General features: G+C 51.0%; 1 long non-coding RNA gene across 1 annotated transcript in view; it reads left to right on the top strand.

Moving 5' to 3' along the window:
• The window catches only part of LOC120234089, a 30,825-nt gene extending 28,150 nt beyond the window's left edge, over positions 1-2,675 (top strand). Inside the window, exon 2 of the long non-coding RNA XR_005528983.1 lies at positions 2,517-2,675. This is a non-coding gene — a long non-coding RNA (uncharacterized LOC120234089). The remainder of the gene's footprint in view (positions 1-2,516) is intronic.
• The last annotated feature ends 9,393 nt before the right edge of the window (positions 2,676-12,068 follow it).

The following is a 12,068-nucleotide window of genomic DNA, read 5'->3' as shown; positions in this document are numbered from 1 at the left end:
CAGGAGCTGACAAGAGCGTGGGGGACTTCAGAGTTTCAGAAACATCCAGATTACCCCAGCATCTCTTGGTGAGTCACAGCCTCCGCTCTTCACCATCACATCTGGACAGCAAGGAACTTGGCCGGCTCCTGACCCAGTTCCTCGGTGCCTCCTCCCTCACCAGGCCAGCTGCGTGCTCCCTGGGCCAGCATGACTGGATTATAAAGTATCTCAAGCATATGGAAGTTCATGAAATCGTACTGGGGACAAGTACCCCTCACTCCTGTTTAACTCCATGATTTGCCTCATTTGCTTCGATCTTTCTCTTTCTCTCTTAAGAAATCAAATGTAGAAAACCTGTGTGAGCATGGCCATGGGAGGTAGCGCTGGTGGGGTCCCCTGGGCCATCTAGGGAGACAGCAGACCCGCACTGCTGGGTTGCATCTATCATGCCAATCATAGGGTGCCTGGCAGATATCTGGGAATGGATCTGGCACATAGTAGGTGCTCAGGAAGTGGTGGCTTTCCTGATATCCTTGCGTCGCATCCACGTGCAGCCTGTGAGTCGGGCGGTCTGCAAACGGGGAAGAAGAGGCCAAGAGCGGGGCTCAGGCCACTCAACCAGGAAGGTGATTGGGACTCTAAGTCTCATTGGGAGCAGACAGAGGTCAGCCACTGACCCCCCCAGTGTCCTCCCTTCCTGGGGTGCAGAGAAGAGGGTCATGTCCAAGCTTGGGTCCCCCAAACAGGTGCTGACGGTAAGAACCCACTGGAAAGTGATTGGAGGAAAGTTGCCTTGATTTCCCTAAGGCAGCCGTTTGGGGCATTCCGGGCAGGGCCAGGGGCTGCTCCAGGGGCGGGGTCTCCAGGCTCACCCCGACGGCCCCTTTCTCTCCCTCTGCAGCAGCCACAATGTGTCCTGGTCGAGGGCAGACTCGTGACGGCTGGGGGTCCCCGGGTGATGTGAGAGGACCCAGGGAAGGCAGCAACCCTCACACCTATTTGCCGGACTCGCAAACTCTAGCTTAGTGGCCGTGTAGCTTACAAATGACAGGACCCAGTCCCGTCCCCCAAGGGCCCCATCTCAGGCCCCATCTCGGAAGGGGACAGTGGGGGAGGTCCCTCTGGAGCCCCAGGTCCCAGGATGGACTCCCTGTTCCACAGTGACTAGCTGTGTGGCTCCGTGTGGGTAGTTCTCTTCCCTGGGTCTCAGTACTTCATCATCTGTGAGCTATGAGGACCGAGTGATCAATGTGGCATGTTCCCAGTACCGCATATGTGACAGCCTTTATTCCAGTAAATACTCGGGTGCTCCTGCCACCCTCCATGCCACTGTGTGGTTCTAAAACAGCATTTTTTTCAGAGTGGGGTTCCCCACGCCACCAGCAGCAGCGTCACCTGGGAACCTATTAGAAATGAAAATTCCCCGGTCCCACCCCAGACCTACTGAATCAGGAACTCTGGGGTGGGGCCCGGCAGGCCTGCCCGTGTCTGGGAAACGCTTTCTTAGGGCATCAGCCTGACCCTGTCATGTTCTTGCTCTAGACCCTTCCATGGCTCCCCATGGCCTTCTGGATAAAGTCCAAGGATCTAGTCAGTGGCTGAAGCCCTCCCTGATGGCCCTGACTGGTGTGCTATGGTCTATTTCCCCAATCAGATGGCAAGCTGCTGGAGGCCAGTGGCTGTGACTCATGCCTCTGTCCTGTGTGCCTGGCCCCCAGCTGGGCTGGTGGACTTCGCAGATGGCAGGAGAAAATCATGGCCTGTGCTCCTGTGTGGCTCCTAGTGGCGGTCTGAGGTTCACTCTACGGCTGTGTGAACTGGGCACGTTGCTTTCTTGTTTGGAGCCTCAGTGTTCTCATCTACCAAATGGGTGAAGAGCTAGCGTCTGCTTCGGTGACTGTGAGGATTAACGACAATCACCTGTGCTCAAGCCTGGTGCCTGGAAGGTGCCTCAGAGATTCAAGGATCCACAACCCTTTATCCCCAACTTGGGGGCCAGAGGTTTCAGAATTCTGAGGTTTTCAGATTTTACAAAGAGAAAATATGCCATATATAACACAACACTGCCAATGGGGGGTTTTCTATGAAAAAAACCCAACACTGATATTTTCTGCGACACAAAGTATAAATATGGCAAAGTCACTGCAAATAATAAAGAGTATCAATAAATAGCTTCTCATCAGCTTAGGTCACACTGAGCCTCTTGGACTTTTCCAGAAGGGAGACACCAAAAGGAACACAAGAGCAACATGGTCAGGTTGATGCCCCGAAACAGCAGTGTCCAAGCAAGAGTGTTCATCAGAATTCCCTGTAGGGGTTGCTACACACAGCCTGCCTGCTGAGCGCCACACGCAGTCATTTGGACCTTACGGCAGTCATTGAGGAAGGCGTGGTCACTCTCCCATTTTACAGAACAGTGAGGCTCGGGGAGATGAAATTGTTGGCTTGGGGCCTCACAGCTAAGTGGAGGGCAGGGACTAGGACCTGCCAAACGAACTTGGGGCCCAAATTTACAATAATCTTTTGGTTTGCAGGAATGGACTGCCCTCATGCTGGCTCCCGTGAGAAGCCCGGGACAGAGTGAAAGAACACAGGCCTGGGGATTCAAACTGGTTCTGCCATTTCCTCGCTGTCTCATCTCAGCCAGGTGACCTTGCCTCACCAAGCCTCAGTTTCTCCATCTGCAAGTTGAGGTTGGCAGTTGTTCTTCGGCAGGGCTGAGGGAGGAGGGGCTAAGATGGAGTGTGCTGGGCCCTCCGTGGGCACCCAGGAGGAGCAGCAGGGGTGCTGGGGTGCTGCTCTCCTCTGGGGTGTCAGGCTGTGCCCCAGAATTCCCCAGGCCCCACCCCCAGCCCACACTCCAACGTGCCTGGGCCTGGGCCCTGAAACGAGGAGGAGCCCTTCCCTCCTGTGTTGCCCAAGAATTGTGGACGCTTGTTGGTGTCTCTCCATGGTGACAGCACCTTGAGCTGGATGGAGGTGAGGCGGCTGCCTGTGTCAGGCACCCGCAGGTGCGGGGGCACTCCTGGGACACTGCAGGAAACAGGATGGCATGGCCAAGGCCATCTGAGTGACACGACAGGCTCAAGCTGGGCCTCGGCACACGTGGCTTCCTAGAATCCCGCAGACGGGTGCTCAGTAAGCCCGAGTCTGTGCTCCGATGCTTCGCTTCCAGCCAGCCTTCACAGGAAGCAGTCCCATTTCCGATCCAGGCGCTGTCTCCACCTCTTTCTCTCGAAAACTCTTCTTTTAAGGTGTGACATTCGCGAAGCGCCACAGTGGGTTGGGGAGCTCATGGTTCCAAAGCCAGAGGCGTGGGTTCAAATCCCAGCTTGGCCAATGACGGGCGGTGTGACCCGGGGCAAGTTACTTGACTGTGCGCCTTCGTTCCCTAATCCGTGAAGCAGCTGACACCTCCATCCTCCTGGGGGTTTGGATGGAGACCCCGGAGGCCTCTTGGACTCTCCTCTGTCTCTCATGCCCGCATCTGAGCTGACCATCAGGAAGTCAGGTGGGCTCTGCTCTCAGATATATCCGGAGACCCAGCACCCAGTGACACCTTTCCCTCTCCACTCTACCCCACTGCTCAGAGCCACTGTGTCCCTCAGCGTCCCGTTCTTTCTGTTACCATGCTGGCTCGCTGATAGCTCCCTCTCAGGGCCCTGCAACCTTCCAGTGGCCCACGGGTCCACACCACGTGGCCTCGCCTCCCCCACCCCGCTCCCGCCGGTTGCACCTCCCCCGTCCTCCCCAGCTCGCCCGCAAGGCTCCCCTGGGCTCCCTCGAGTCCTGCCCTGATGCATCGCCCTGGCCATTCTCGCTGCAGGTACAGGCTTGGCTTGCTTTCTCACCTTCTTTGGGACTTTGTTTAAATGTTACCTTATCGGACTCCAATATTTAAAGGGCAGCCCACCCCCAGAGCCTCTGTATACCCCTCCTTGCTTTATTTTTCCTCATAGCCTTAATCACTATTTCATACGTCCTCTGTTTTCCATTAGTTGTCTGTAGCGCATTCTCCTAGAACAGAAGCTGCAGAGGGCAGGGAATTTTGTGTATGTTGTTCTCAGCTCTGGCCCCTAATCTAGAGTGGCATGTGGCCCCCAGTGAGTATGTAATACTGTCAAGTGAATGAGTGCAGGAAGGGGGAGTGTGAACCAGGTTTTTTGCAGTGAGGATTAAGTACGTTTAATGCAAAGGACTTAGAACACGCGGAGCTCACCAGAATCACGCAGTACGGGTTTGCTATCATTGTTAGGGCTGCAGATCTCTGCTCCAGAGAGCTCAGAGTGCAGAGGATGGAAGATGTCCCGGAAGAAGGCTCAATGGCACATGCAGACTCCTGGGGCTGTGCAAGGGCCCAGGGTGCCCTGGGCCCAGATAAGCAGGCGTGGGGTGGTGGGGGCCAGACTGTCTACACAGCTCCACCTCATGAAGCACCTGGAATGTCAGGCCAATGAGATGGGGCTTTCTCTGGGGGCCTCAGGAAGGTTTTGGGTGGGGATAGGGTGGGGTTGGGTGGGGAAAGGGTGTGAAGACTCTGAAAACCAAGCCCTATGCCAACTGAGGTCTTAAAGGGGAAGGTTGTGACCTTGAATTGGAAGCTTTGTTGTAGCAGTGAGGGGTGGGAGTACCAAGGACTGAGCTCTTCCCACAAGGACAGTCTCCATTCTGTTGCCCATGGCCAGGAGGGGGGGTCTTTCTGGTGAGCAAGAGGGTTCCCGCAATGACTCCACACTGTGCTGGCCCAGCATTAGGGAGGAAGCAAGTAGCCCATCTCTGGCAGTTTTCCAGCAGAATTCCTGGGATGCTAGGGAGAAGGAGAGAGTGGCTGGACTGCGTGTCTCCCTTACCGGCTGGAGGGGCACAGAGGGGTCCTCGGTGAGGGGCAGTGAAATGGGTTCTGCGGGCTGGAGGCCTCTGGGGAGAGCCTCCTCACCAGTTCCTCCGACATGAGCTCAGTGAGCACCTACTCTGGTCCGGGACAGCGCCAGGGACCGATGCGCAGAGGACACAGTAGAAGCAAGACCCCTGCCCTTGTGGGGCCAACAGTCTAGGGCAGGAGGCAGCCAATCAACTGAGAGCAGACAAATGATATTGAATTACAAATGGGAGTCCTGCTCGGAAGGGAATTTGCCTTTCAGGGGACAGAATGATGTGGACTAGAGGCTCCAGGGAAGGCCGCTCAGAGAAGATGACATTTGAGCTGATATCTGCGGGGTTAGGAGGAAGTCTTCATGCAAAGAGTGAGGGAAAGAACACACTGGACACTTCCAGTCCAATGATGTTCAAGATGATGTTGGCTTTTCCGGGGCCGGCCAGAATCTGCATTTGGGGAATCCATTTTTAGCGGCCAAACTGTGATAAGTGAGGCCCAATGTCATGCTCATTGTGGTCTCCTCTGCTCTTCCAAAAAATAGAGTTTATCACCTTTTCCACCCTGACATAGGAAAAAAGCGTTTGGCCAAACAAGGAGTCCAGAGGCAGAGAGATAGAATCAGCGCTTTCTCCTTTGGAGGTGAGGAAAATCTTACCAGAGCTCAGAAAGAACATTAATTAAAGCATTTCATTAATTCAAGTACGTATTGAGCATCTACTATGCTCCAGGCATTGCAGGGCGCGTGGCTATGATTGGGGTGAAGTCTCTACCTTCACAAAGTTTGCAGTCTAGCAAGAGACACAGACAGGGGGCACCTGGGTGGCTCAGTCAGTTGAGCGTCCGACTTCGGCTCAGGTCATGATTTCACGGTTCGTGGGTTTGGGCCCCGCGTCAGGCTCTGTGCTGACAGCCAGCTCAGAGCCTGGAGCCCGTTTTGGATTCTGTGTCTCCCTCTCTCTCTGACCCTCCCCTGCTCATGCTCTCTCTCTCTCTCTCTCAGAATAAAGAAAACATTTAAAAAAATTAAAAAAAAAAAAAGAGACACAGACAGTTAACACGCAAGAGAATAACAGCAACCATTTCAGGACCGAGGTGACAATTGCCACGAGGGAAACAAGGTCAGCCCAGAATGGTCTAGGGTGCATTTGGTGATCAGGTAGGGCCTCTTTGAGAGAGTGATGTGTGAGCTGAATAAAGTGAGGGAGGAAGTGGGAGAGGATGTGAGGCATAGTATTCCATAGAGAGGGAATAGTAAGTGTGAAGGCCCTGGGGCTAGGACTCAGTTTAATTGGCTTAAGAAGCAGCAAGGAGGCCAGCATGGCAGCGGTGATATGAGGAAGCAGACTGGTGGTAGGAGAAGGAGTCAGACAGGGCTGTCAGGCCCCTCGGGTTATGGGTAACTCTGTCTTCGGGGCCCTAGGACTGCCATAGACGTCCTAGGATTCAAGCCAAGTGGCTGTTCTCGGGCACAGGCCAGATAAGACGCCTTCTCTATGGAGTCCATGGCCCCACATCCCACCATCCCTCCTCCTCCTTTTGTCCAGGTCTCTCCTTCTGGAACTTCCATTAGTCCAGTTTGGGTGGCAATGATGGCTGCAGAGGCGGAGGTCTGTAGCCAGGGATCTTGCTACCTTTGGAGAGAGGGCTGCCGCTGGAGGCCTAAGGCTCTTGGTCTCAGGTATGGCTCTCCCATCCCCAGTCGATATACTGGCTGCTACTTTCTCCACTGCTTGGTCAGGATACCCCTCTCTGCCTGGATTGATGGAAAGTCCCCACATCCCACACTGGGCTCGCTGGGAGCCCAAAGCCACATGCTGATGTCCGGCCAGCCTTGTTCGAAGCCACCTTCGTGCACCTCTGCGAGCATCCCACCCTGCTTTCCATCCTTCGCCCTTTGAGTCCGGGCTTCCATTTTCCACCTCGTCTCAGCTGGCTCTTAGCTCTGGCCCCATCAGCTGGTGACATGCCCAACTGATGGCCCACGAGGCAATCCCCTGTTGTAGAGGGCGATGTTGTGAGTTTGCCCAGTGTTGACGCACCCTGCTGTGGCCAAGCCATCTGTGGGGCGATGGGGATGAAAAGACATCTGCCCTCAGGGAGCTCGCAGGTGGTAGGGGCCATAGCTATAAAGACTCAGCTAGAGGCGTAAATGGTCCTCACCCACCCACGGCCACCTTCTCCTGACGTGGGGTCTATTGTTTGTTTTTTTTAATGTGGAAAAAATTGAAATCCATAGGAAAGTTGTAAGAATGGCTTAATAAACACCTCTCTATCCTTTCCCTGGAGCAGTGGTTCTCTGCCAGAGATGATTTTGCTTCCCAGGGGACAGGAGACAGGGGACAGACTAGAGGCAATGTCTAGAGATATTTTGGTTGTTACAACTGGGAGGTGCTCCCACCATCTAGTGATAGAGGCCAGGGGTGCTGCTAAATAGGCTATAATATGTACCGTGCTGTGACTGTTCCTCAGAGCAAAGAATTTTCTAGTCCTCATCACCAGCCAAAAAAAAAAAAAAAAAGTGTGGTGATGGATGGTAACTAAACTTATCATGGTGATCACTTCTCAATATACACATATATCAGATCATTACGTTGTACACCTAATACTAACATAATGTTATACGTCAATAATATTTCAATAAAGAAAAAGAGGTACATTGAAATGAAACCACACTGAAAAGCTGTGAATGAAAGCCTGGGAGCATGTATAACGTACAAATCCTAGCCAAAGAAAACTAGTGTACCCATATTCATATCAGACAAATGGATTTTAAGCAACTATACTAATAGGGATTAGAAGGGAAAATACATAGAATTAAAGAGAAAATTCTTTAAGAAGGCACAACAATCTTAAATGTGTACACACCTGAAGGCAGAGCCTCTAAATATATAAAAGGAGAAATTTACAAACCCATAACTAATTTGGGATATTTTAAATACATCTCTGTTCAGCAAAAGAGACAGAATATAGACTATCTCAGCAACAAAATATATAATCTATATCCCAGCAGAGGATGGGGGGCTTCCTCTTACACAGTGTGGTACTAAATCTTCTGGTATTTGGGCACTTGTCCCCTAACAACCCTGGGAATGACATCATTAACGTCCAGCTCAACACTTACAACGAAGTGACGAATTTGGAATTGCCATGTGCAACCCTAAAGAAACAAAGAAAAAGAATTTTATGGTCCAAAATGTCAATAATGACAAGATTGAGAAATCCTGCTCTGAATCAACCAATAGTCAACGTTGACTCATGGACTTTTAATCTCTCTCTGTATATAGATTTATTTCTTTTTCTTCGTCTCTTTCTTCTTTTTCTTCTTCTTGCCTTCCTCCTTCTTCTTTTTCTTCTTCTGCTTAAGTCTTTCAGAATGAGTTGTAGACATCATGACTCTTGGCCCGTAAATACTTCAGCGTCCCCGGCATAACCACAATAGACATTTGATGCAAAATGATGATCTTATACACGGTTTATAGTCAGATGCTGCCAGCTGGCCCAGTAATATCCTTGATTGCATTTCTTTTTCTCACCTGGAATCCAGCCCAGAGTTAGGCCTCTATTCAGTTGTCCCGTCCCTTTTCCCTCTTTTAATCTGGAACAGTTCGTTCTTCAGCCCTCTGTATCTTTCATGACCTTGACATTTCTGCAGAATATAGGCTCATTGTGTTGCAGCACGGCCTTGTCCTTCAGCGTTGGGTTCGTCAGGTTGTTTCCTCATAATCAGATCCAGGTCTGGCATTTTTGGCAGGGACTCCTCGACTGCGTGGCTGAGTCCTCAGTGAATCACATCAGGAGGCATGTGATGTCTGATGGTCCTAACTGATCTCTTGGCTAAGCTGGCGTCTGCCAGATTTCTCCCCTGCAAAGGTTTGCCTTCTCCTTTGGGGATTAATATGGAATATGGAGGCTGATCTTTTGAGACTGTGTCTATTCCACTGCCTGTGCGGATTCTTACCTCAATCCATTTTCATTTTCCTAGAGACAAATGGTTTTCTCATTCCATTGTTCCTTGATGATTCTGAACCGATGATTCGCCAGCATCCACTGATGATCAGTGAGTTAGTTTTTACTATGATGGTTGTCAGTGGGTGATCTTCTAAGCCCATCATTCCCCCTTCACTTATTAGTTGGCATTCTTCTATAAGGAAGAGCTTTCCCTCCCATTCCCCCACTCCTTCCTTTCTTTTTCTTTATTTTATATTTATCAGAGTGAATTCATGGACTTTTTTTCATTCACTATGTCACAATCCATTGCCACCATTATTCAATGCTCAGCTGTCTCCCATCAGTCAGTGCTCACACTGGCTGCAGCAGTCTCTTCGAGCTGGCTCCTGCACCCTTTTTGTGTATCTCCATGATCCTTTGGTCATTTCAGTGCTTTCTGCCAAAACTTGGTGTTCCAGCCTCATCTTGTATTTTTCCTGTTTCAGCCTTGGAACCATCCATTTCCCCAAATTGCCCTGGTTCCTTTTATTGGGGAATGATATAAGCCAAAATCTGTGTGCCTCGTGGGCTCATTGTTATTGGGCTGCCTTTGATCCTGGGCCCTCTTGGCAGAAAGAACTAGAAATCAACATTCATTTGTGTTTTAATATATTTACATTGTGAGCTCATACTTTGACCCCAAATCCAGTCCCACACCACAGCCTCCTTCCTCATCAGCCCCCTACCTTTCATATTTGGGTCCCCTCTGAGGAACACCGTGACACACCAACATTAATTAACGCATTTGCTCACCCGCTCTGTGCTACAATAACCACAAAATAGGTTCAGACCTGGTGAACAACAGGTCACCGTATGAAGTCAAGTTCAGGCTGTCTGTCCATTTCAGTTGCCTTTAGAATGAAGGTAACATAGTTTTACAGCTGTGTTGAGAGGTTTCTTGGATTCATTCTCTGTCTCCTCTCTGTGGCTTCATGCTGTCACAGGGATATGATACCAATTTGTTTTTTTTTTTTTAATGTTTTTTATTTATTTCTGAGAGAGGGAGAGAGGCAGCATGAGCAAGGGAGGATCAGAGAGTGAGAGAGAGGGAGACACAGAATTTGAAGCAGGCTCCAGGCTCTGAGCTGGCTGTCAGCACAGAGCCCTACACGGGGCTTGAACCCACCAACCATGAGATCATGACTTGAGCTGAAGTCGGATGCTTAACCAACTGAGCCACCCAGGCGCCCCAGATACCAATTTGTTATACAGTTAGATTGATCTGCTTTGATTTGAGTTTAATTTTAGGTTTTGCCTATTCTTGTTGATTTAATTTAACAGCTTGCTTACTTCCGCTCCGCCCCTACTTCCCGTGATGTTGGACGATATCGTGAGCTAAGCATGCCGGGCTGCTGATGGTGCTGCTGGGAGCTCCCTGTGCTTCTGGGTTTCCCAGAGTGTGCACTATCGGCTCTGGCAGAGAGCATTTTTATACAGACTTAGCATTAAATGACAGTAAATCCTGTGGTGAGAAGAGCATTCTTTTCCTGGGTCCCCTTCGTTCTCTGATGACTTCTACAGGGACACCTCACATTGCTGCTACTATGATTTAATGCCTCTCTAGCCCTTGCTGATCTCTCTTTGTAACAAGAGACGGAGGCCTCAGAGCCTGCAGAGGGCAGTGATATTTAAGTAGAAGACACCATTGGTTTCTTTATCTCCTTGTTTCTTAGAGCCAGGCTGCTGCTTTCCAGCTGTGACCTTGGGCAAGTTACTTAAGGCCCACGTGCCTCAGTTTCCCCATCTCTATGCTTGAGATATAATGGCACTGTAGGACTGTTACAAGGATGGATGGATTAATGTGCCCAGCAGAGTGCCTGGCACACAGTAAGCGCCAGCTATATTCATTTTTATGCCAACCTTCTGTTGATGGGAAGTGATTCAAGCTTTCCATTCAGGGAATTGACGCAATATTTCCTTTTAAGATACATTTCGTTCAGTCAGCCAATGAAAAACAAAGATTTAGTTTGAAAACAAGTGGTCTGCAGATTAGGCAAAAATTAGCAAAGCGCTACGGTGTGACATGTGGACCTGTGGTGTTCAATAAAATGATGTGCGTGAAAGGACACTGAACACTGCAAAGTGCTCTCCTCCCTCTTCCCTCCCTCCTCTCCCTCCTCCCCATCCTTCCTTCCCTTCCTCCTCCCTGCCATCTTCCTTCCTCTCCCCACCCTTCCTCCTTCCTCCCATCTCTTCTTTCCTTCCTTCCTTCTTTTCTCTTTCCTCCCCATCCCTCCTCCCCCCTCCTTCCCTCTCTCCCCTTTCCCTCCCTCCTCCCTCCCTTCTATCTTCCTTCCTCCCTTCCTCCCTCCATCTTTTCCTTCCTCTTCCCTCCCACCCTCCTCCCTCCTTCCTCCCCATCCTTTCTCTCTCCCTCCTAATGCACGAATAATAACAAAGACTCAGAGGCTAAGTGCTCTTCAGGGTCCTGCCTCTCCAGGAGTGAGTAAGTCAGGAAGCGTCCTTCTGGAATTCACAGTCGAGCTGGGGAGGCAGACTGGAAGCCAGATAATTATTAGCCCGTGGTAATTGCCCTGACAGGTAGATCTCAGCATAGCATGTAATTGAAACAGAGGGGAGTGGGGTTGCCTCACGCAGCAGAGCTGCGAGTGGGTCGGAAACAGCTGCTGAAGTCTGAACCTGTCTTGGAGACCGCAGGGGAACTATTTGGGCAAAGCCTGGGAAGGTGTTTCCCGTGGCGAGCTCTGTCTGTGTCAAGTTGTGCGGCCTTAGAGAGCAAGCACATCAGGGTGGTGGGGGCCGGGTGCAGGGCTTGGGGGTCGAGGCGCAAGGCTGGAGAGGTCCACGGGGGTCAGCTCTAAAGCCGAGTCAAGGGCTTGGTCCCATGCTACCGTGGAGCCATTGAAAGAGCAAAGAACAGCATGACTTGGTCACACTGCATTTGGGGAAGGTCACTTGGGTGCCGGGCAGCCATCTGGGAGGGCAGGATTCTCTCAAGCCTGACCCCATTGTCCCTGTACCCCATGCCTCTACCCACTCCAGAGGCATTTGGCCCCACTTCCTCCTGAGCCATTTAAAAATAATTTTTAATGTTTTTTATTTATGTCTGAGAGAGAATGACAGTGTGAGCAGAGTAGGGTCACAGAGAGAGGGAAACACAGAATCTGAAGCAGGCTCCAGGCTCTGAGCTAGCTGTCAGCACAGAGCCCAACGCGGGGCTCGAACTTACCAACCATGAGATCATGACCTGAGCCGAAGTCGG

Source organism: Hyaena hyaena, unplaced genomic scaffold (genome assembly GCF_003009895.1).
Source record: "Hyaena hyaena isolate Hyena2069 unplaced genomic scaffold, ASM300989v1 scaffold_102, whole genome shotgun sequence".
Taxonomy (NCBI): domain Eukaryota; kingdom Metazoa; phylum Chordata; class Mammalia; order Carnivora; family Hyaenidae; genus Hyaena; species Hyaena hyaena.
This window is presented reverse-complemented; position numbering and strand designations above follow the sequence as displayed.